This window comes from Rhipicephalus microplus, chromosome X, assembly GCF_043290135.1.
Source record: "Rhipicephalus microplus isolate Deutch F79 chromosome X, USDA_Rmic, whole genome shotgun sequence".
In the NCBI taxonomy this organism is placed as follows: Eukaryota; Metazoa; Arthropoda; class Arachnida; order Ixodida; family Ixodidae; genus Rhipicephalus; species Rhipicephalus microplus.
In genome coordinates, this window is record NC_134710.1 from 220,295,183 (window position 1) to 220,321,190 (window position 26,008).

General features: G+C 47.0%; 2 long non-coding RNA genes across 2 annotated transcripts; both read left to right on the top strand.

The window, feature by feature from the left end:
• Positions 1 to 9,280: 9,280 nt before the first annotated feature.
• LOC142777095 (uncharacterized) lies at positions 9,281 to 10,407 on the top strand. The gene is made up of 3 exons (XR_012887925.1): positions 9,281 to 9,504; positions 9,594 to 9,681; positions 10,389 to 10,407. It is a non-coding gene; the product is annotated as an uncharacterized LOC142777095 (long non-coding RNA).
• An 80-nt stretch (positions 10,408 to 10,487) lies between these two features.
• On the top strand, positions 10,488 to 24,921 carry LOC142777096 (uncharacterized). The gene is made up of 3 exons (XR_012887926.1): positions 10,488 to 10,555; positions 12,785 to 12,840; positions 24,597 to 24,921. It is a non-coding gene; the product is annotated as an uncharacterized LOC142777096 (long non-coding RNA).
• Positions 24,922 to 26,008: the final 1,087 nt, after the last annotated feature.

Consider the following 26,008-nt stretch of genomic DNA (forward strand, 5'->3'; position numbering starts at 1 on the left):
TAGTTTCGGCTTTCGTCAGAGTGCGGCTAGCGTAGGCTACAACGTATTCTGAATAGCCGGGTTTTCGTTGGGCGAGGACAGCACCTAGCCCGACGCCGCTGGCGTCGTTGTGCACTTCGGTAGGAGCCGTCGGGTCGAAGTGGCGAAGAATAGGTGGGGAAGGGAGCAGACGGCGCAGAGTAGTGAAGGCAACGTCACCTGCAGGGGACCAGGAAGTGATGTTCACGTCACCGCGAAAAAGCTGGGTTAACGGTGACATGATAGATGCAAAATTGCGAACAAAGCGCCGGAAATAGGAGCATCGGCCTACAAAACTGCGAAGTTCTTTCATGGTCGTCGGCTTGGGAAATTCTGCGACTGCTCGAAGTTTTGCTGGGTCTGGTAATACGCCGTGCTTGGACACGATGTGGCCTAGGATGACGAGCTCGCGTGCAGCGAAGCGGCATTTTTTTAGGTTAAGCTGCAGACCAGCGTTGGTCAGACAACTCAAAACGTGCCTGAGGCGAAGGAGGTGCGTAGGAAAGTCATGGGAGAAAACCACGACATCGTCGAGGTAACCGAGGCACATATTCCATTTGAGACCACGTAGCGTATTATCCATAAGACGTTCAAACGTGGCAGGCGCGTTACAAAGCCCAAAGGGCATGACGTTAAATTCGTATAGTCCGTCTGGTGTAATAAACGCCGTTTTTTGGCGATCGGCTTCTGCCATTGGGACCTGCCAGTAGCCAGACCGCAAATCTAGCGACGAGAAAAATCTCGCTCCGCGAAGGGTGTCAATGGCGTCATCAATGCGCGGCAAAGGATAGACGTCCTTGCGGGTTATCTTATTCAAACGACGATAGTCCACGCAAAATCGAATAGATCCATCTTTCTTACGCACCAGGACGACGGGAGACGCCCAGGGACTGTGAGATGGTCGAATGACGTCTCTACGAAGCATATCTTTGACTTGATCGTTGATGACGCGGCGCTCTTCAGCGGAGACACGGTATGGTCTTTGACGCAGTGGCTGGTGTAGGCCGGTGTCAACATGATGTTTGACTTGTGATGTGCGGCCCAGTTGAGGTTGCGACACATCGAACGAACTCCTGAACTCATGGAGAAGATCCAGCAGGTCGGCATGTTCGGTGGGAGTGAGAGTGTCGGCGATGGCGCTGGAAAACGTATCATTGGACGACTCCCCGAGTGCTGACAGTGCTTTTGGGTGGTCGCAGTAGTCGTCCGGGACATCAAACAAAAACGAAGGGTCGAGATCCTGCACGCGGCCGAGACATTCCCCCGCAAGCAATGTGACAGGTGCGGAAAGCGGATTGCTTACGAACATGTTGCTTCTTCCGGCGGCGAGGTCAATTGTTGCGAAAGGCAGCGGCAATGCTCGACGACATTTGAAGATATCGGAAGGCATAAAAAGAACTGTAGCGTCAGTGTAGGCGTTGCATGAAACGGGAACAAGGGCGAAATTTCCAGGCGGAATATCGGTATCTTCATGAACGAGCAACTTCGGCGGCTGATAAGGAGCGTCCAGTAATGGGACATCACACAAAGGCGAAAACTCAACTTCGGCGCGTGCGCAGTCAATGACGGCATTATGGCGGGATAGGAAGTCCCACCCGAGGATGACGTCATGCGAACAGACAGGAAGATCAATAAACTCCACGATGTAAAGAATGCCTTCGATGGAGACTCTTGCAGTGCAGGCTGCGAGAGGCGTTACTTGCTGTGCGCTTGCGGTGTGAAGCGACAGTCCCGAAAGCGGCGTCGTTACTTTGCGTAATAAACGGCAGAGATTAGCGGCAATAACAGAAACAGCGGCGCCAGTGTCCACAAGGGCGAAAGTACAATAACCTTCAACAGTTACTGCGACCACGTTAGCAGGAGAGGAGCGAGAGCTTAGACAGTTCGAAAACGGCGCAGTTCTTGCCTCTTGAACTGCGTTGCTTAGTTTTCCTGGTCGGAGGGTCCGGGCCGGCGACGCATGGGGGAGGGCGATCGCCGACGAGGAGAGGGTGCGCGTTGCGGCTGGAAGTCAAGGTGGTCAGTAGGCGCATAGCGAGGTGGCGAGACTGGCCCCTATTGGACGAAGGGTTGGCTGCCGGGATGCGACGACCGGGCATAGTTGCCGAACGTCTGAGGTCGACGGCGGCAGTAGCGAGCAAAGTGTCCAGGAGTGAAGCAAGCGTAGCAAATGGGTCGGTTATCGGGCGTCCTCCAGGGATTGGCGACTGGTGCTGCCGCCCAAGGTGCAGTATAAGCAGCCGGGTGTGCGGGCTGTGAGCGCGTGGTGTAGGGTGGTTGCGGGAGCCTACGTACAGCGTCTGCATATGTGAGCGGCGCGGCTACGGGCTGCATCTCTTGCGAAAAGGCGACAGGCGGAGCCACAGGCTGCGTTGCATAGGTTAGGGGCGCGGCCACAGGCTGAACGGCTGGCGGATAGGCGACAGGAGCGCCTACCGGCTGTGCGACACCCGGGCAGGGACCACGGCTTGATAGAGGTGGCTCGTAGTGCGCAAGAGGAACAGCTTGTGCAACCTCTTCCGATATAGCAGTGCGAAGCGGGGCAGGTAGACGGGTGGTGGTCTCGTGAGTAAAGGGCACTAGGGAAAGTTGGCGGGCGACTTCCTCACGGACGAAGACTCGGACTTGCTGAAGCAATGGTGAATTGTCGGGCATGGAGTTGAAGCTGGACAGCGACTCACCAACAGGCTGAGGCTGCCTAGTCAGAGTGCGTTGCTTTTTCAACTCGTCGTAGCTCTGACACAAGCTGACGACTTCAGAAACTGTGCTTGGATTCCTTGCCAAAAGCATTTGAAATGCGCCGTCGTCGATGCCCTTCAGTATGTTTTTGACCTTGTCAGATTCGGGCATGGTGTCATTCACACGTCGACAAAGGTCGACGACGTCCTCAATATAACTGGTAAAGGTCTCGCCAGTCTGCTGAGAGCGGACGCGCAAGTGCTGTTCTGCCCTCTGCTTGCGGACAGCCGGCCGACCGAACACTTCAGCACATGACGTGGGGACGCTCCATGTGGGGATGTTGTGTTTGTGGTTATTAAACCACAATTCGGCGACGCCAGTGAGATAAAATATCACGTGGCCCAGTTTGTCGGCTTCATCCCACTTATTGTTGGCGCTCACCAGTTCGTAGTGCTCGAGCCAGTCTTCGACGTCGGTCCCATCCGCACCGCTGAAGACCTTCGGCTCCCGTAGTTTAGGATGGCCAGGGCAGTTGAACTGGAGCGAAGGCGTCGATGTAGTGGCGTTGGCAGTCATGACAGGTGGTAGCGTGCGACTTCGCAGCTCCAGGGTGTAGCAACGGGGATTAACAGCACCTTCCACCAAATGCGAGGAGGTTTATTAGCCGTTAAAGACAGCGACGAGACAGCCTCAAGAACCGTCCAGCTATCGGCACAGCAACGAACCGAGGCACGAGCCGAGAGAGCCAGGCGTTGGCGATGCTGCTCGCTGCAGGCACATCTTCTTCTTCACAATATATATATATATATATATATATATATAAATAATTGCAGCGCACTTCGCTTGGTGGAAGTTTATTATCCCCACGCTAGTTATAAACACACTACTCTTCTGTGCTCGGTCTGGAGCGAAGTGGCGACGAGCAAATCACTACGCAAATCTGCGCGCGCAGTAGCGCGAGCCGCCCGACAGCTACGGCATGGGCCTAGCCTAGGCGCCCCACTGCACGCAACTAACCAGGGGGTTATCAGAGTCCATGTGACCGCTCTGCGTTTCAAACTGCCAGTTGTCGCTTAGTATTGCGGTAGAGAAGCGCAGAAATGTATCGTGGAAAGCCGGTAGTGTCTATTTTATTGGCATTTCAGTCGCTGCGTATTCCGGACTGGAAGCACCCTGTAATAGCTTTGAAATGCTCCTGGGCATCAGCACTGCATGCTATAAAACTATTGTACAGCGAGTGCCAGCCCAGTATCGTTTTCGCACTTTGGCAAAACGAAGAAAACACTTTCTGGCAGGTACTTTCGGCAACATCTGCTGTGGTACTGTATCCGTTTTAGGAACACATTTGTGCTTGTCAGCGCGCACTACCATTTAATGCATGATCATGCCGCATTCCCGGCTGGCACAAATTTGTGAGGTTTCCCTGTGTTAATAGACAATTCACAGGTACTCATGTTGGTGTCACCACTATGGCAGAAAAACCACGGCGATAACTGCAATGAGACAAGCACTAGCAAACCGAAATAACGCGATCGAACTACACTGAATATGGATGCGGCCGCGCCCTGTCCTGTGTGTAGCCTACCCTCAGTGTTGCTCGGTCGATATAGTAATCAGCTAAATTTACTGCTTACACTTCCATACCTGCCAACTTCAAGGATTCAGAATTTGGGAAATTTTCGCTCACAGAGGAGGGGAGGGGGGCACAAAAAACAAACGTCGTGAAAAACAAAAGGGGGGTGGGAGGGAGGTCTCAATCACCAGCATCGATGTTGCTGTCTTATAGTGGGTAGGAGTGGCCGAACACACGAGGGTAGAGTTTTCCCCTAAGGTGAGAGTCTCAAAGGATCCACAAACTAGAAAAATCAATTTCAATTAAAACAACTCGCGTGTCTTCCTGGGACACACGTGAATGGACTGGACGGCGCAGCTGGCTGCCGCAAAAGCACGGGTGAAAGCTTTGCTCACTACTAAACTCTTTTGACAGGAACGGCACAACGCGTCTGGCCCCTTTTTATCTTATATGGGCAGTCCAGGCCGGTTTTTTTCCGTCGCCGCCGTCCTTCACCGTATCTGTATACGTATATATATATATGAACACTGTACTTTGCCCGTGTACTATATATGAACACGTGTACTTTGCCCCAGGGAGGGTGGTGGTAGATGCCTGTGTGCAAGCGCTTACCCTGTGGCGGGAAAATCGTGTGCCTTTGGCTTTCACTGAAACGAAAGTGTTAGTTGGCGGGCCTACAAAGGTCACTTTGGTCTCTGCACAAGCCCCTTTTGTGAAAACAGCGCGCTTTTAATACACAGTGATGTATAACTGGGGCACTTGTTAGTTTGTACTTATCTGTACCTGTGATTACGTATTGTGCATCGTTTTGGTTTTAACAGCGCGTATCGTGTCAAGTGGTAGACATTGTTAGTTCGCTGTCATCCTGCGAGTATTGTTTTTGTGCGTAATTTCTGTGGGAGCAGCGCGCTGCACGTATCGATCTGCTTGCCGTTCTCAGCGTTATATTCCAAGTTGCTGTCGCATTTATTGCTCTTTTTTACGTATTTACTGCCTTTAAACTACTGCTGCCTGCCCCCGGGAGTCGTAGATCACTATCGTGTCGCCGCGACTACGATTTTGTGCGCGGTGGTTGCGTTCATTTTACAATCCCCATGCGTTTGGCTGCGCAAGCGTCTTCAAAACGATGTAGTTTTATGCCATCTACGATAGCATCTGCCGCAGTTTTGTCCGCGGAGTTTGCGGAAAGCAGTGTTGCTTTGACTGGCTGAGCGCACACTCTCGGGGATCTGTCAGTTACGTCGTGGCCATACATGATCGTGTCAAGAGCGACCGCCTTTTCGCCCACAACGGTTGTGCCAACGACAATCACACGCACTGTAAAAGACAGTGCATGCGCCGGTCGCACGCGTACTTCCGAAGCTTCGAGTAGGCTGCTCTCGGCCTTCGTTTGACGGTTTCCGCACTAAAGTTCGTGTCACGCGCCGCGATTAGGAAATGTTCATTGATTGATTGATTTGTGGGGTTTAACGTCCCAAAACCACAATATGATTATGAGAGACGCCGTAGTGGAGGACTCCGGAAATTCTCACCACCTGGGGTTCTTTAACGTGCACCCAAATCTGAGCACACGGACCTACAACATTTCCGCCTCCATCGGAAATGCAGTCGCCGCAGCCGGGATTCGAACCCGCGACCTGCGGGTCAGCAGCCGAGTACCTTAGCCACTAGACCACCGCGGCGGGGCGATTAGGAAATGTGTTCGGGGCAATCGAATCGAGGCCTAATGTACATCTCCTTTCTTATCTTAATACAGAAGAAAGGAGATGACAAGGACTTGAAGAATTACAGGCCAATCAGCTTGCTCTCTGTAGCACACTAGCTATTCACAAAGGTGATTGCTAATGAAGTAAAGCAAACATCGGAATTCAATCAACCAAAAGAACAAGCAGGATTTCAAACAGGCTACTCAACAATCGACCACATTTATACTATCAATCAGGTGATCGAGAAATGCTCAGAATATAACCAACCACTATACATAGCCTTGATAGATTACGAGAAGGCGTTTGATTCAGTAGAAATATCAGCTATCATGCAGACACTGCGAAATCAGGGCGTAGATGAAGTATATATAAACATTCTGGAAGAAATCTACAGGGGATCAACTGCTACCATAGTGCTTCATAAAGAAAGCAACAGAATACCAATCAGGAAGGGTGTAAGGCAAGGGGGACACAATCTCCTCAATGCTATTTACCGCGTGCTTACAGGAGGTTTTCAGAAGCCTAGAATGGGAACAGTTAGGGATAAGAGTTAATGGAGAATACCTTAGTAACCTGCGCTTCGCCGATGACATTGCATTGCTGAGTAACTCAGGGGACGAATTGCAACTCATGATTACGGAGTTAGACAAGGAGAGCAGAAAGGTGAGTCTTAAAATTAATCTGCAGAAAACGAAAGTAATGTACAACAACCTTGGAAAGGAGCAGCGCTTCAAGATAGGTAATAGTGCACTTGAAGTTATAAAAGACTAGGTCTACTTAGGGCAGGTAATAACCGCAGAGCTGAACCACGAGATTGAAGTAATTAGAAGAATAAGAATGGGGTGGAGCACATTTGGCAAGCACTCTCAAATTATGACAGGTAGATTGCCACTATCCTTCAAAATGAAGGTATATAACAGCTGTATCTTGTCGGAGCAGAAACCTGGAGACTTAGAGGGTTCAGCTTAAATTGAGGACGACGCAGCGAGCAGAAAAGAAAAATGGTAGGTGTAACCTTAAGAGACAAAAAGAGAGAGCAGAGAGGATTAGGGAACAAACAGTGGTTAAGGATATCAAAGTTGAAATCAAGAAGAGGAAATCGACATGGGCCGGGCATGTAGCTCGTAGAAAGGATAACCGCTGGTCATGAAGGGTAACTAACTGAATTTCCAGAGAAGGCAAGCGGGTTAGGGGGAGACAGAAGGTTAGATGGGCAGATGAGATTAAGAAGTTTGCGGGTATAAATTGGCAGCAGCAAGCACAGGATCGGGTTAATTGGCGGGACTTGGGAGAGGCCTTTGTCCTGCAGTGGATGTAGTCAGGCTGATGATGATGATGCACATAGTAAAATCTGGCTGGGGAACTTCAAGAATTTATAACTGCCGCGGTTTCGCATCACTGATAATATTTGATTATATTTGTTGAAGCGAATTTGTTAGAAAAGCCTGGAGCGGATTGAGCTGCTTTTTTTGTCAATGCAGCCAGATCAAGCACAGATACTAGGGGAACAGTTTGGTGGTGTCGATTGACACCGCCAGGGCTGAAAGGGTTAAGGACGTCAAACAAATTTAAAGGTTTTCAAGGCCTTGAAATTGCTATTTCAGAATTCAAAGGTTTCCAAGGGTTTCAAGGACCACCATGAACCCTGTTTAATGTGCACTCAAATCTGAGCACATGAGCCTACAGCATTTTCGGCTATATCAAAAATGCAGCCGGGATTCGATCACGCGACCGGCGGGTGAGCACAAAGGCAGCTGTGCGATGCGGACCGAACACTAGCGCAAGCACCGCTTCACGTCTTCAAATCTGCCTTCCGGGATCGTTTGTACTGCACCTGCGATTATCGTAAGCACGCACCCTGTTCTGGTCGACAATATTGACGATGCTGCAGAGTCGTCCCCGATATTTGCCATGGGTCAGGTAGACCACCCGGCCGATCTCCACGAATGTCCGCAGGGTCTGTTGGACAACAAAAGAACGTTTATGCGCTTTTCGGTCCAAGATTCATGTCCGGAAGGCACACCAACGTCAAACAATCGTCCGTCAAAGTTATATATATATATATATATATATATATATATATATATATATATATATATATATATATATATATATATATATATATATATATATATATATATATATATATATATATATATATATATATATATTTCTTGGATGCATGCAGCCTGTCTAGCAGCCACACGTGTAGCTTGTAGGCGTGCATTTTCGGTGCCGTTCGTTCGGCCGGGTGGTCTATATATATATATATATATATATATATATATATATATATATATATATATATATATATATATATACAGAGAGAGCAAGCTGAGCAACATTCAGAACTGGCATTGTCGTCAAGTGCGTATCTGACGGCAATTCCTATCAAAAGCATGAGGGTTCATCACGCGTTGCTCATACTGCCACGGATTAGCGAAATTTGAACACTGTTTTGTCATGGCGCTTCTCATTTCTATACGCAGCTGGCCTAAAAACGATGATCGACCAGCAGCGCCAATAGTGAACAATGGACGCACATGTTTAAGGCACTGGGCCGTGCTCCCGACCGGGTTGCAGAAATTAGGTGCCTTTTCTCATCTTCTAACCACTACCACCACGACATGTTCAAAACGAACGGCACCGAAAATGCACGCCGACAAGCTACACGTGTGGCTGCTAGACAGGCTGCATGCATCCAAGAAAATTTACAGAATCAGCCGTCACCGCATAGCACGGGCAAAATCTTGTAACGGCGCACGCTTCAGCTTGTTGATTTCATATTAAAATCATGTCAACGCTTATTTTTTTGACTATGTCGACGTGAGTAAGGCTTAACACGTGCAGCTGCCGGATCACTGTTTGAACAATTGTGCCGGATCACTGTTTGAACAACACCACGACCACGCTGAAAACTATTAAAGCATGAAAACCAAGGCTTGTACAATCATAACAAGTCATAATGACGTAACACACTAAATTACACGGAATGTAGCATGCAGAGCTCAGCCCAATTTCGAGAATTAACACACGCCACGTACCATCTTGAGGGACGACAAAAAAAGGAAGACTTGACGGCCCGCAGTGTCCGATGGGAGTTTACTACAGGTGCTCTAGCGGAGAGAAATTAACGCAACTCTAAAAAAAAAAAGCAACACTTGTTTCCAAATTTCCAAATAAAAATATTGTCTTATGTTTAATAATAAAAATTGAAAACAAAAATACGATTATAATATTTTGCAAACACGCAATTTGTTTTTCTTAAGGGTCATAACTAGTCAATCTCGGTTGAAGCCGGAAGCCGCGTAAAATTTGCATGGCAGCTCGCAATATGTGCTGAGGCAGCGTAGCTGGCGTGGCGTAACCGAAAGTAGCGCCTGACTGAGGGCCTGAAGGCCCTTGGGGGGGGTATTTTCTCTTTGCGACGTAGGTTTTACGTAAGCAAATCGAGGAAAGTCGGCGCTTGGTTTTCGTCCGAAATTCGTTCTGTGCCATTGACTTCCAACATGCCTTATATTAACGAACGTAAGCTGGAAACTAGGCGAAGAAAATGTCCATATACGTTAGCACATTTGCCGTGTTATGTGTCTCATCTTGGTAATTTGCCTTTCTAGGAGGCGAAATCATGGAGTCGCGGCCTTTGTGGCGGATAGGAACCATTACCGATTTTTTTCAAAGTTTGGCACGGATGGTCACTTTATTGTGAGTTCTCTCTTTGCCATTGTTTCCTCTCTTATTAGTGGTCTCATTTCTGACTGATAACAGACAGAAATAAATTGTGGTAGAACTATTTGACAGCAGTCGGCTTCCGTATCGCATCTTGCATATACTGCAGTCGAATTTCTTGTGCAAGCACCGCCGCGGTGGTGGTTGTGCTCGACTACTGATGCTGACCCGCAGCTCGCGGGATCGAATCCTGGCCGCGTCGGTCGCAATTCGAGGTAGGCGAAAATGCAGAGACCCGTGTGTAAAAAATTTAGGTGCACGTTGAAGAACACCATTGGTCGGAATTTCCGGAGCCCTCATCTACGGCGTCTCTCATAATCATATTTTGGTTTTGTGGTGTTAAACCCCAATATTTATGATTTACTTGTGCAAGCATCCGTGACGAGCCAAGTTTATGTTTATCTCGCTGCTTCAAGAAAAGCTCTTCGGTATTTTGTTGCGGCTTGTTGTCGACTGGTCGTCGTTTTTGTAGCATTTGCCACCAGTAATTTTTGTCCAAGACCCACCGAGAGTTATCGGGCTATATACCAAATTTCGTAGAGTTGCATTACGAATTAGCGCCGAAAGCGGATGGCACTACATTACGAGTTCGTTCAGCTCCGTGATGTCAAAAACTCCCAAGTCACACACCTTGTTACTGCCTTTATCTGCCACACTCACTATGCCAATTTTTTGTATTTCAGCTTTCAGACTTTATTTATGGTAAGTGCTTCCATAGCTAGTAATACAAGCATGAACGAAACTTTTAGGGCAATAGCGTAGAATTATTGTGCAATTATATATTTCATATGGATTCTAATAATTCAAGTAGATCGTCGTTGTCAAGTCTTGGAGGGCCTAATGTGCGGAGGTATGTGCAAAATAGTGTTTCTTAAAAAAGAATATTGAGGCATCATTCCTTATTGTGAAACTAGATGACCAGCTTCACAGAGGGCTATAGACAAGAGTCTATAGTAACATCAGGTTCCAGTAACATCAGGTGTCCCCCAAGGCTCCGTTCTTGGTCCCCTTCTCTTCTTAATTTATAATAACGATGTAGCTTCGCATGTCTCCTCCAGTATCTGTTTGTTTGCTGACGACTGTGTAATCTATCATTCAATCACTAACCCGACAGATCAAACCGCTATTCAAGATGACCTTAACCACGTGCAGGACTGGTGTGAAAGCTGGCTTATGAAACTTAACCCTAACAAATGTAAAACAGTCTCTTTTTACCGCCGTAGCAACCCCTCTTTGTTCTCTTACTCAATCGCTAACGTCGCCCTCGAACACGTGCAATCATATAAGTATCTCGGTGTCACCCTGTGCAATGATCTTAACTGGCGCCTGCATGTTACCAACATTATATCATCTGCAAACAAATCCCTAGGTTTTCTGAAATGTCACCTTCGGCACGCCCCGCAGGACGTCAAGTTACAGGCCTACAAATTCTTTCATTCCATTGTTCCACCAGCCCGCATATCTCACCGCACTAGACATCCACTTCAAGTTGCCCGTCCACGCATTAGAACGACCACTTTTTCTATGTCTTTTTTTGTACGGACTGTAAACGACTGGAATGATCTTCCCCACGACGTCGTGGCCATTTCCTGTCCATCAACATTTTTCGACCAACTGTCTGCACGTCTTTCGCAATGAAAACCCGTGTCAATAAAAAAAAATAACAGAACTTTATTTGTTAACCCACCCCTTATGTAATACCCCCTCGGGGGTCTTTAAGAAAATAAAGTGAAGTGAAGTGAAGTACATGTATTCAGTTTCATTATTTGGCAATGTGATTTCTGTGCTATACTCCGATTAGTCAACTTACTACCTTAGACTCGTAGCTCAAGTTTGATCTCTAGTGGTAAAAATCTAACAGTGCTTCACATTCGAATATAGCATAAAAAACACACTAAGAAGACCGCACTTTCCATTACTCTACCAACAAAAAACACCATTTCACCCTGAATGTTCATTGAGAGAGACCCACTTTTCAAGCATCAATCATTATTGGCATTTTTAAGAAACGTGCGTACTTTTCATGTCATATACCTTCTCATTCTGTAGCATGACCGCTGAAGATTGAGAGGTCGCTGCTGTGGTGCCAACATGAAACAAAGCACCTGACGCAAAGGCATTGACAGGGCACTTTTGCTAATGCCATATATTTCCAGCATAGTTTTAATCTCACGATCTTTCGGTATTCATTCTCACTACACATATTACGCATCACTTTCACAATTTTAATACATTTATGCATTTACCCGCCTTAGCACGATAAATTTTAAGGCCCTTATACAGCCACTCACTATAATCATTGTTCACGTCTCTTATGCCATGGCCTGGCGCTCTTTGGCCATCAAGTGGCGCTTGCGCCACAAAACACGGCACATAATCATTAAGTTTAATCTATACATGACCATTGTTGAGGGACATAGATTGGTGTGGCCTTTCAAACTGAACTCTTCTAGTGCAAAGTGAGTAAACCATTTCTTGCCTGGTTTGTTGCTTACTCTTATAAGTAGCAAAGGAAGCCTTCACTGTGGATCATACGAGTATAGCACTACCTCCAGGATTGACCAACGCTTAGGTATTGTTGTCGTTGGTGCACGGGCACGAAAGATACATGGCACCCTAGCCATATATAGCATTGTTGTAAAGGTGTTCAGTGGGCAGCCTGTAGTGTTTGAACCTATACAAGACATATTAAATAAAACCGGCTACGTTCAAGAAACGAGAGAGTTATGTATAAGTTAGTTAGCAAAAGCATTATGAAATATTCAGTCGCATTTTTCGCATCCGCATAAGACTGCTTTGCATTTATAATCTTGGTAATAATTGAACACCACCATGACAATATAGAATTTTGATAGCACATCAGTAGTGGCATGCTATTGTTTTCTCGTATATTTTGTTTTTCACTAAAATAGAGCATTGATGAAAGAAAAAAAAAGAGCTTGTACTTAGGCGATGCTGCTGCCGAACAAACTCTGGGAACAAACTAAATCATGCCTCCTGCAGCGGATTTGTCTCTAATTGCATTACATAGAAAAAAGATCTGTATGTCAGTTTAATAGCATATTCTTGGTCCCCATAGATCTCCTGGCCAACAACCAAGACGCAGGCTTGCCGGTTTTAGAAACCTTGACTCTGGTAAGTTGCTTGAACAACTTTAGCATATAAAGAAGATTCTTTTTATTCTAGTACCATGCTAATTTCTTGTTAAATCAAGTTTCACGTGTACTCAGCTTCACTGTGCCACATTACCCAGTAGCGTAAGCTATATAGTAAGTATATACCTAGAACCTCCTGTTGGATGTGCTGCCTTGAACCAGGGGAAGTGATGACTCATCATCGACTGTTCCTCTACAATAGTTTTGCAATGCCCAACATACTTTGGTGCTACTGGAAACCACCTTACATACCAGCTAACTCATCTTCAGGAATTGAAGCAACAATCTGCCTCAGTTCAATAGTAGAATAGAACTGAAGAGAGCTAAGTATTGAGAGAGCATGAAAAGAAACTTATATTAAAGAAAGAACCACATTGTTACCGAGTATAGATGTTGTTTGACACTTCATGTTGGCAAAAAATTGTCTGCCTTATTCTAGTGCTAATCACGGAGGGTCGTTATGTTTTAAGTACTGCAAGTTAGCAGGGTCATTTGACTGTAGCAAGTAGGCCTGCTGGCCCTGCTAAAATGGCTTCTCTAACTGGTGTTCTTAAATGCCATTCCAGGAAGAATGAAAACTAAGGTGAGCAGAGTAAACCATGTGAAAGCACTTGAAGACAGAATCTTCAATAATAGGACTGTAAGATAAAAATGGTGTCATGAACAGTACTCTTGTATCTTTACTATTCCTATGAAAACCCAACTCCCCTTGTCAGTTGTGTGATTGCACCTTAGGAGCCAGTACAAATACATGTGATGGCATGATGTTGCCTTTCGGGCTCATATCTGGCTATCTCTCTGGGGAAAAAAGGAATTACTCTTCGCAAACTTGGCAGGTTGTTTGTGACATTTGAAAAGTTTGTGAAAGCACTTTCAGCATTTTTTTTAAAAAAATGAAGTGCCTCAATGGGCAGTATGGAAAGCTGAGCTGGGATGTGTGGCTGAACAAAGGCAGTGATGGAAGTGCTGCTTCAAACTGCTCCAAAAGATAAATGCTGCTCCATGCTGCTCTGAAGTGCAATATTTGCTAGTAACTGCTCCAAAATGTTATTGTTCAACTAAAAAAAAATAAAAAAATAAAAAAAGGAAGTTGAACCATAAAACCACCCAGTGGGCCTAAGCGAAACCAAAAACAAACTGCACTATCAACCTATAGAATGCCCCCCCCTTTTTTTTATTACTCACAGCGCAAGAAGGACACAGAGGAAGGATAAGACAACACGAGCGCTGTCTCAACTAAAGTTTATTCAAAGGAAAGGCGCGAATATATACACAGCCCCGCCGCGGTGGTCTAGTGGCTAAGGTACTCGGCTGCTGACCCGCAGGGCGCGCGTTCGAATCCCGGCTGCGGCGGCTGCATTTCCGATGGAGGCGGAAATGTTGTAGGCCCGTGTGCTCAGATTTGGGTGCACGTTAAAGAACCCCAGGTGGTCTAAATTTTCGGAGCCCTCCACTACGGTTTCTCTCATAATCATATAGTGGTTTTGGGACGTTAAACCCCACATATCAATCAATCAATCATCAGCGAATATATACACAGGTCAACCAGCTTCGACAGAGCAATTGCGCATGTGCAGCGGAGTCATTCAAGTGACAACACTTTTTCAGGACACGTGGAGCAGCCACATGCTGCACAAAACAAAAACATATCTACAAAAAACAGGTCATACTAACAAAAACAGACATTCGTGTTGTCTTATTCTTCGTCTGTGTCTTCATCCTTCTTGTGCTGTGAGTTATCAAAAAATGAACTATTACCAAGTAGCCCGAATTTGCATCTTGTTGTTTCTCTAGTATGTTGGCATAAATCCAGAAAAATCGCAAGGGGTGACACATATTAGGCCGTGGTGACCATTTTTTATCCCGGCTGCGGTGGCTGCATTTCCGATGGAGGCGGAAACGTTGTAGGCCCGTGTGCTCAGATTTGGGTGCACGTTAAAGAACCCCAGGTGGTCTACATTTCTGGAGCCCTCCACTACGGTGTCTCTCATAATCATATGGTGGTTTTGGGACGTTAGACTCCACATATCAAGCAATGGTGACCATTTTCGGTGACCATTTATTTAAGTATTAAATTATGCTTGCCATTATAATTTTTAAAAGTAAGCATGGGGTCCGAGCTCAAGTAACTGCATTGTTCTATTCAGTCTCTTTTTTTCACCTTTTTGCGATTCCCATAGTTCACACAGCTACGCAGTAAAAGATATAAAGCCTTTTAAAAGTTTATTGCTCTATGCTTAACTGTTAACTCAATTATATCACGTGCTAAAGCTAAATCCCGAGGGGGACACTTGCAAGGGCTGTCCTCCCAGCCTTCTCTTGACCACCCCCTCCCATTATTTATGCCAACTATACTGCTTGTATACTAGTTGCATACTAGCATACGGCTTGTTCAGTAATAAATATAGGTATTTCTTGGATGCTTAAGTGATGTTTTAGACTTTAGGAGTCATTAGGAACATGCATCTGCTCCGAAAACACCAATAGCAACCCTAAGCTATAGCATTTTTTTCTGCTCCGAAGACATTCAAGGCTGCTCCAAAACACCATTTTTTTCTGCTCCAAAAAGCAAAATGTCGCTTCCATCACTACGAAGGTCAGGGCGATTCAACAGGCTGAATCAGAGGATGTGCATGAAGAATTGTTTGGTTGTAGCAGCTAACTTAAAGCACTGAAAGCGTGCTGCTGTCTGAGGAGTCGGGCCAACGTTGGTTGGCAGGCACATTGTTGACATTTATTGCATGCAAAAAGTTGGTGCTAATGCATTTCTGTTGGATCAACAAATCTTTTGACTATAGTTTCTTTTTTGCGTCATCTGTTTTTAATCACCTTACTCTTCTGTATCTCTGTTCTTTTTTATCTTTTTCTCATGTCTTTAGTACAGTACAAAAAATTGAGACAGGCTGATGCTAGTGCCATTTCCTGACCCTCTTTTATTTGCCCTTCTTTGTTATTACTACTACATATTTAAGTTTCTCGTTGTGACTAAGAGTTGCATTATGGTTTTTTTGAATAGATAGATGTGCATTCGCTTGCAGGGTTGACTCCTCAGTCCTGCTGCAGCAGGAGAACCTTGTTCTCTGATAACCTCACAGACTCTACTCATTTTCCCCCCATCTTCAAGGTTATGGTAGAAGGAACAAAACAATACTTTGCCTCTATGCGTTGTTTTCAATGGCTGCACACAAAATTTATTACTTGGGCCTGCTCATTACACTGCTTTCATGTTTGTTAATAAACTGTGACTTCAATCCTAAATGGAGTAATGGCACCAAGAAATCTTTATGCATTCTGATAATGTGCAGCGAGACTTCTGCTCTGTTAGGAACATTTCTTTTGAGTGGTAATACCTAATAATTTGTCACATATAAATATTACCACTTCTGCTACTGCCATTTGAGGACATACAGTGGAACTTCAATTATACATCCCCCAGTTCCACGACGAATCGTATTTTACGACAAATTCGTTTGGTCACGGCAAAATCCTTGTAGAAATAATGTATTAAAAACCTTGGTTATACAACGCAGTTCTACGCTGACCCCGCATATCCCGACGACTTTCAGCTTCCGTCTGAAAGAAAAAAAAACTATTTTTACTCGGATCAAATGTCGACCAAATGTTGATGAGTGCAAAATGTGAACTTGCTTTACCCTAGATTGACGATTGGAAAAAAACGAGAGTGAGACAGGATGTCTTGGAATGCAAAACTTATTCTCCTGGAAGTTCATGCCCATCTACATATGCTTCGTTTGCATGTGTACATATCTGGGGTCGTTACCTATTCAAGCTGCACCCAAACAGAGTAGCTTCAGCTGATATTTTCACATTTTCGGTCTGTGAAAACTTTTTCTGGTCGGCTGATCACCTGCTTTAGTCGCACTCACAGTTACAGGCTTGTGCGCGCGTAACGGCGCAACGCAGCTGTTTTCATTGTGCAAAATTACTTTCACTTGACGTCAACATTCATAATAAGAGCGGGACACCACTAGTTGCACTTCACAAGGCAACAAATCACAACTAACGCAGTGCAGTAATGAACGAACCATGCACAAACGCATTTTATGCAAACTTGTTTTCTGTGGCCATTATGTGATAGCGATGACGTTTGAGTCGTCTGACAGGAAGCAGCTGGAAATGCAGTTTCGGTTTTGTTTTCATGTGCAGGCAATGCTCGGACTCTATTCATTGGTAAAAAGATGCGCATTCGATACAATTTTTTTAAGGGTTGATAATAAAGGTTTGCTCACACCTCCTTCAATGATAAGTAATGCTGCCATTATCTCGCACTGGCAAGAATAATTTAATCTACCTTCCTTGCAGAGGCACAAGGCCGTGCCATGGGCTTATTTAAGCAGTCTGTACCCATTTTTGGAAGAAGCCGAGTATCACTTCCTGTAATCTTAGTTTTTCGATTATACGGTGGTTTGGCGTGGTCCCCTGAAAGTTGTATAATCGTGGTTTCATCGTAGTAGGCAAGCGATGCAGACAAGTTACATATAATATTCAAAAGTAGATTGCATAGATGCTGTGCGTAAGTTTTGCATGTGCATATTTGGACTGCAGTAAAACAATATGCTATTTCACTTTCTTTTTGCCCCATGGAGCTATCTTATGCCAATATAATTCAGTCATATTTGCTAAGAAACTTTGAATTATGGTTTTCATTAAGTTGAGGTTTCTGTTTAGTACAAGTAAAAATAATTCAGTCTGGATGAATTATGCACCTTATGTTACCGAGATAGCATCCTTTCATTAAGTGTTCATGGACAGAAGTCAAGAAACTTGACAAAGCTTGACCAATAAATATAATAATAATTGCTTTGACGTACAGATGATTGTGTTAAAAGCAGACCTTTTTCAATGGTTCTGCTTAGTACTGTAGTGGTAACTGTCATGCGGTGCCATATGTGCATGTGTGACACCATTGTCAGCATAGAGTTTCTCACACTAATACCTAGAGGAAAGTGTGGCACCACCGTCTATGCACTGGGAATAACAATATATGTGTCTGCGAGGCTTGTGTTGGCTGGTGATGAGCGATGCTTTGGCTCAAAAGTAAATAAAGCTTCTATAAAACAAAACCTTCATAAGCGAATCTCATTCACTCATACTATATTCTTGGATAAAAGTGCGCTTACCTTGACGGCGTGCGCATCGAAACAGCGAAAGAGAGAGAGAGAGAACACAACTTTATTGTCGTCAGACTTAAGGAGGTAGGTGACCCGCCAGGCTGAACCTGATGGCCACCTCCTCTGCCCTTTGTACGGCCTGGAGCTGAACGGCCAGGCTGGTGGAGGTCAGAACTGCCTCCCACCCCTCTGGCGAGGGAGCGGCTAGGAGATCGAGAGAGGGGGGATCTTCCCTGCAGGCCCAGAGAATGTGATTAAGTGTGGCTATTGAGCCACAATGCGAGCAATGCGGATCAATCGAGTCGGGGTATATACGTGCATAAATGTATGGGCACGGAAATGAATGTGTTTGCAAGCGGCGCCAGATAACCTCCTGGCGCTTAGTTAGCTTATGGTGCGGGGGTGGTTTTGTCTGCCTCGAAAGACGGTAATATTGTGTGATGTCATGGTAGGATGTCAAGGCTTCACCAGGGTTTTCCAAATCAGAGGCGGGTACCACCGCTCGGCTGACGAATCCTCGAGCATATAGGTGGGCCGCCTCGTTCCCTGGGTTCCCCGCGTGAGCCGGCACCCATACCAGCGCAACGGAGGATAGTGCGTCTTCCTCAGCATCTGTAAGGAGACTGGGCAATAGTAAACGCAGAGTTGTGGGGGCCACAATGCCACGTGCGAAGTTGGATATAGCAGCCTTTGAGTCACTGAGTATAGTGGTGAATCCGGATGCTGCTGCTAGCGCTATCGCCGCTTCCTCAGCTTCTGTCGTATTAAGCACACGGACAGAAGCAGCCGCTTTAATTTGAGGTGAATTGGCGTTGTTGCCGGGGAGAGTGATTACGCTTATTGCATATGCTTTAGTAAACTCTCGGTATTGGGCGGCGTCAACGTACGCAACGGTTGGGTTGGACGCGTACGTTTTTTGCAAGAATTTGGCCCTCGCTTTCCTTCTACCGTCGTGATGGCTGGCCAACATGTTCTTTGGCAGTGGTTTTATGAGGAATTTCTTTCTGATGTTGGGGGGGATGACAGCCGGATCGTTACCCGTAGGAGATACCACATGGTCAATGTTAGCAAGGATCCAACGCCCCGTCCTGCTTCCCTGTAATCGGTGAATTTGCGCCGTAAGATGCGCTTCAAGAAGTTCTTCTAAGGTGTTATGCAGCCCAAGACTGAGGAGGTGCTCTGTCGATGTGTTTCGGGGGAGACCCAATGCCACCTTATACGCTTTGCGTAAGAGCCGATTTAGTTGGGCTCGCTCAGATTGAAGGAGGTGCAAATAAGGGAGGGCGTACGTGAAGCGCGACAAAACGAAGGCTTGAATTATCTGTAGCAGTTCTTTCTCCTTCATGCCTCGATTGCGAGCGCTCACTCGAGATATAAGATGGGCCGTCTGGTTCACGGTTACGGTGAGACGGTCTAGCGTAATGTTGTTGTGGTGGTTTGTTTGCACAATGAGTCCGAGTACTCTCATGTGGGCCACCTGCTTAATTGGCGTGTCATTGACATACACGTTAATACTAGGAAGTGGAGTCTTAATTTTGCGGCGATCTGGAGGTCGCAGTAATAGTAGCTCCGATTTGCTCTGGGAACACTCCAAACCCGCTTCTGACACGTGCTGAACGACTACGTCGGTTGCTCTTTGAAGAGTCTCCTCGATTTGACCATCGGATCCCACCGTCGTCCAGAGCGTGATGTCATCTGCGTAGAGGGTGTATCGCAGGCCGGGTATCGTGTCAAGTTTGGGAGGTAGTGACCTCATAGCGAGGTTGAAAAGGAAAGGGGACAAAACAGCTCCCTGCGGGGTGCCGCGATCACCGAGTGTGATGAGCTTAGAACGAAGGTCACCCACTGAGAGTTCAACCGTTCGATTAGATAAGAAAGCACGGACGTAGTTAAATATGCGTTCCCCGGATCGTAGTTCGGACAGACTGCCTAAAATGGCACTATGCTTCACGTTGTCAAATGCTTTGTGAAGGTCCAGACCGAGCAAAGCCTTGGTACTAGTGCCACTCTCAGGTCGTAGGAGATCGTGATGCAACTGGATGAGCGCATCCTGAGTGGATAGATGGGCCCTGAAGCCCAACATTGTGGGGGGAAGTAGGCGGTGCTCTTCCGCGAAATTTTGCAAGCGACAGAGGACAACATGCTCCATTAGTTTGCCCAGGCAGGAGGTCAACGAGATTGGACGAAGATTCTCCAGGTCGAGTTTCTTGCCCGGTTTCGGTATAAACGCGACCCTTGCGTGTTTCCATTCTGATGGCAAATGGCCGGACCTCCAGCACTCATTCATATATTCAGTAATGGCCCCTACCGACTTTGGATCGAGGTTGCGCAGCGTCTTATTTGTCACCCCGTCAGGACCGGGTGCCGATGTTGTACGCAGTTTATGTAGCGCTATGCAAACCTCACTTTCCGAAATGTCGGCGTCCAACTGTTCGTTGGCTGTTCCAGTGTATTCAGGCAACTGCTCTGTGCTGTTCTGTTTCTGAGATGTGTTGATGTAGCGGGTGATGAGCTCCTCCAGCAGCTCTTCGTTGGTGCCCGGGTATTGATGGACAATTCGCGCGAGCTGTTTGCGTGCGGCCGACTTGGAGCTACCAGGGTCCAGCAGGTGTCGCAGAAGATGCCACGTTTTCTTGCAGCCCATCTGGCCATTGAGGCTGCCGCAAAGTTGGCCCCACTGTTGGCGTGTTAGCACAGCGGTGTGGGCTTCTAATTCACGTTCGAGCCTCGAGATGCGGCGGCGGAGCCTTGTGTTGTGACGTTGGCGCCGCCACCTACGCATGAGGCTTTCATGCGCCTCCCACATATGTAGAAGGCGTGAATCTGTTGATGGCTGTTCCGGAGTTACGTCTGCTTGGTATGTTGTAGCGTCCACATCTCGACTCAAAGAAAGTATCCATTCGTTCAAGTCCAATACCGAATCGGGTGCCGTTTCTTTGCGCAGTTGGCGGAATTTATCCCAGTCTGTAATGCGAGCTGTGGCTCGTTTTTTTACATTGCTTGTGGTTAACTCAATGGTTACCGCTAGAATGAAATGGTCACTTCCTACGGTGTGACCTGTGTTTTGCCAACGGGCACCCTCCGTGTTTTTGCAAAGGGAGAGGTCTGGGGTAGTATCTCGACATACGCTGTTCCCGATTCGCGTCGATTGCTCCGGATCATTGAGGATACTGAAACCTAGGTCGTGTATGATGCTCCATAATCGGCGACCCTTGGGGTTGGATTTCGGGTATCCCCATTCGGGATGTTTTGCGTTAAAATCGCCTAGTACGAGCAGCTTTGCATCCTTCGCCAGATTTGTTGCTTTCCGAAAGATGTAAGGTAGATCCGCAGCTGTATCTCTTGGAGGGCTGTATATATTTAAAATGAAGAGTGGCTTGTCTCCTCGTCTTTTTGGTATAATTTCCACCAGTGTGTGATGAATACTCGTACCCTCAATTTCATGTTGAATGGCTGTGACATTCTTGTGTACTAAGATGGCAGTGTGGCATTGTGCGCTCGCGGATATGTCTATTTTCTGATTATATGATGCGTATCCGGGCAGTTGAGCGGCAGTGTTCGTTTCTTGTAAAACTATGATGTCCGGCGAACATTCCCCATTTGGTGCATGGTTTTGAATATGCTGGATATGTTGCTGCAGATGGCCCTTCTTATTGCGGAAGCTCCTGCAGTTCCACTGCCAGACGGTGAGCGTGTGGAGAGCCGCCATGACTATGTTATTGGCGTAGGGGCCGGTGTTTGCCGGCTATTGGATGGTGTGCGGTGGATGGCCAACTGCACACTGAAGTCGGCCAGTGCAGCTTCGGTCGAGCTCTTTAACACGGCGAATGAGGTGGTTGTTTCCCGGATGGTTTGGTGGATCGCATTAAAGCGCGTTTCTATTTCAGCGTTCAGATCGGATTTCAGCGTTGAGATGGCTGCCGTGACTGCCGTCGTTACTTTTGTAGTGATGTCGGCGTCTGCGTGGAGTGAAGCTGTGGGTGTAGCTGCCTTGCGTTTATTAGCGTTCTGAAGTTGAGGAACTGGCGATAACGCCGGGTTTGGTGCCAGGGGGTTCGGATGTGCGTCTTGTGTTTCGGATGATGTGGGTGTAGTTTGTTTGTCGATACTGAGTGCTCTATCTATTTTGGCTTCTAGAGACTGGATGTAGCTAGTCAATTTAGCTATCTGGGACTGCTGGGCCGAGATTTGAGCCTTAAGGGCAGAATTCTCCTTTGCCAACTCCCTCACCTGTGAATCGGAAAATAGTAGTGATGCCGGGGCGCCCCGCTGCCAGGCCACCGACTTGGACGCTTCTCCGGGACCTCGACTGGATGAACGAGACACCGATGGGCTGCGCCTGGCTGATTTGGACCTTGAGTGAGATGAGGGCCTGCTGTCTCGTCGTTGGGCTGAGCGTGACCTCGGGCGCCTGCTGTGGGATCGACACCTGCTGCCACGTCGTTTAGCTGAACGAGACCCTGAGCGCCGGGTGTGGGATGGGGACCTGCTCTCTCGGCGCTGCTGCTGGTTGCTGCTGTTCCCGAGTGGTGGGAAAGATGCAGAATGGTCTCGAGATGATGGTGAGCGTCTGCTGGAGGAGCCACTGTGAGATGGGTTGCGATGGATGTTCGACGAAGGTTCTTGCGCTTCTTGCTTCGATTGCGGGGTGGGTGGCGCCTTCTTGATAAAGCGATACTTGCAGTTTGAGCTGCCGGTGTTGTGTGCACCATTGCAGACGATGCAGCGTGGCGTGCATGCGGGTGTTTCGCCCTGTCCTGGTGTGGGGTGTTCCTCTCCGCAACGGCGGCACCGCTGCTTACGTGGCATCGGGCAAACATCCGTGCGGTGACCAACCTTGCGGCAGTTAAAACACGATTCCACCCTGTTGTAGAACGGGTACAGCCTGATGTCGGTTCCGTGGTAGAATATCCACTTTGGAAGGTTTGGCGTCATTAGTGCAACCACGACGTGCCTAGTTTGGCCCAAGCGTCTTCCACTCACGATAGGAATGGTGGGGTTGCTGGCTTGTAGGTCTGCCAAAATCTCTTCGTCTGAGAAGTCATCGTATGCATGGAACATGATGCCTCGTATGGCGTCGTCTGGAGGGGGGGCGTAGACATGGAGCTCGATAGTAGCAGCGCCGATGGTAATCGACTTCACTCGAAGGTAGGCTTGGGCGCGTTGCGAGTCGATCACGCTCAAGGTAAAGGTATTATTGGTGGGGTGCGTCCGAAGGCGATCCCGACTTGCTGGTGGCTGATCTGGCAGTGAAGCTGCCTTGAGCAGGGCGTCGTGCAATTGCCACGGCGGCACTTTCGTCAAGTCGATGGGCGTTCTTGGACGTCCTACTATATGAATGGAGTCTTGCGGCAATCGGGGGAGTGGTGCCCGCCGACGTAACCGAGGCGGACGTGACTTGACCTGGGGTTGGCGTTCCGGCACAGCGGCGCGGGCATTCTCCGACGTACACGGTTGAAGAACGGGCTTGCCTTGGTTTTGAAGTTCCCGTCGGCGTCGTTCCTGGGCACGATAGCCGGGCGATTGCCAGGAATCGTCGGACCACTCCTCTTCAGAGATGGTATGACCTTCTACGACGCACTCCATTCCGGTGGGCGGCTGGGCACGACGATGTGAGTAGCGTGAGACGCTGCACCAGGCTTAGGCAAGGAGCCGGACGCGCGCTGAGCCAGCTAGGCTCAGGGCGGCGAGCGGCGTTGGTCGGGTCAGCAGATGCTCCTGGGAGAATCTTGATAAATCCAGTGCAGAGAGTGATATCCGCGCGTTCCCAATAACCTCATGCACCCACTCATACATAAATTATTGGTCAGTAAGCACGCGTCGCAGCGAAAATGCCGAAAGGCTCGGGAGACGATGTACAGTGCGTCCTACTGCTCCGAGCGTCTCAAGGCGACCCCCGAAACAGCGAAAGAAACAGACGACATAAAGTGGCAGAAGGAATGCTCACTCTGTCGTCTGCCTGCCAAGTTTAGTGGCCGTTTTGGTTACTCCTTACGCTTCGTAAAAATGTACATCGACGCAGAAGGTTCCAGTGTTAAATAAAACACGTTTATGTGCAATGACAAAAATAAATAGCTTATTACATGCCCTTTAGGTAGAAATCAATCATTTTAACGTAAAGCCAGATGCGTCTTTGAGGTGTAGAAATCCAAGACAAGTTCGAAGCTCACATATCCCATCATTTCCTTGCATCCAGCAGCTCACTAGCGCCAGATTTCTCTCTAGGTAAGTTTGTAAGAAACTATGATTGTCAGTACACTAAGCTGCTAGTATTTTTTTCAAGTAGAGCTTCAGCTGGCACATGACGGCTTACAATAGGCTTAACATGAAGGAAATAATCATGCATATAAACACGCAAGGTTGAGTTATGACAGCTCTCTATTATCTTTGCACAGATTCGCAACGTATGGCTGCAATAGTTTAGGTGCAACGTGCTTGTATTGTGTTTGCTTTTTTTCCAAAGAAATATTTTTTTCGTCTAATAGTAGTGCTCTATGAAAACAGGAAACTGTTAAAAAAAAGGTGCACTTCTGTTTTGTTGACAACCCCTATTGACACACCCCCCCCCCCTCTTTTTTTTCCTTTCATGTTTCATTCATATCAGGCACAATGAACTGCTCCATCTCTGGTGGAGGATGAGGCTAAAGGGTCTTCTGTACAGAGAAGACCCGAGAAGCCTATGCCCCTCCGTGTACCATGAAGCACTCCTTCTGAGCAACATGATGATGCTCACCCTTTCAACTCCAATGTGAGCTGGGGTGTGGCTTAAGCTTTGCCGAAGAGTTGCTTCCAAATATGTATCATCTAAGCATTTTGTGACGCAGCACAAATTTAAATTGCTTTCTACGCGGGTTGAAAAAAATTGCATGAGTGAGCCATATGAGAAGATGTTGTAATCGCTGTGGCATTATAAAGCTTTTGCACATTTATATATTAACTCCTAAATGTGTTTGTGATGTTTGACATACATTGCAAACACTCATCATTAGTACTACACCTGACTACGCGTAGTTGCAATTTGGCCTTGAACTTTCCTGTTTATTCTTTTATTGGCCATTCTCTGACCTGCATACACCAACACTGACCTGGTAGCTCCTGCCAGTGCTTGCGGCAGTTGTGCCTCAGGCCTGTGGCTGGGCACACAGAATATATATGCAGGCACTGATGCAATGTACAACATCATGAAGATTAGTAGCCAGTCGCCTTACTTGTGAGATGATTCTGCCCCTCCAAATGTGCCGCAAAATGTCAATGTGGTGGCAGTTTTATACTGAAAGAAGACTTTACACAAGTGGCGATCTTAGGCACATAAGAGATTACCATCTAGCACGATGTTGCAGGCTCTTGGTTATGGTAGCTACTTTCTGATGGGGTCAGAGTGCTGTAATGCCAATGCACGTGTTGAGTTTAGCTAGCCATGACCAGTGGTAAACATGAAGCTTAACCATGATGTCTGTAGCTCTAGGTGTTTCTTTGGGAAAAGTTTCATCTGTCAATCAACATTGTACCACTCTGTCTCAATAGTGAAAAGAGGAATGTGAGCTCATTTTACCCAAATGATAGATTTTGACGTTGTAATATTTGATTATATTACAGTACGGTAGGGAGGTGGGCGAGTTGCATTTGATGTATCTTGCAAAAATTGGTGCGAATGGGATGGAGCACAAGAGTAGGACACAGTGCGAGTGCTGTCTAACAGCGCTAATTTTTACAAGATTAATTATGTTTGCATGTTGGCAAGCTTGCACCAACACAAGTATGGATAATATAAAGTGACCAGATGTCCCAGTTTTGTGGCTACGGTCCCGCTGTCTCGCCAATCTGCCTGCATGACTGTGTATTGTCACGCTTTCAGCTGGAAGCTGGCTCGCAGTCACGGGCAGCTAAGCCACCCTCATTGCAATGAGATCGGGCTACAGGTTGAAGCATCATCACCGCGCTTGTGTGGATATGCGGCCGGTGGCACGCATACAAATGTACGCAGCGACACTTTTTTCAGCAGTGCGAGCCGATTGT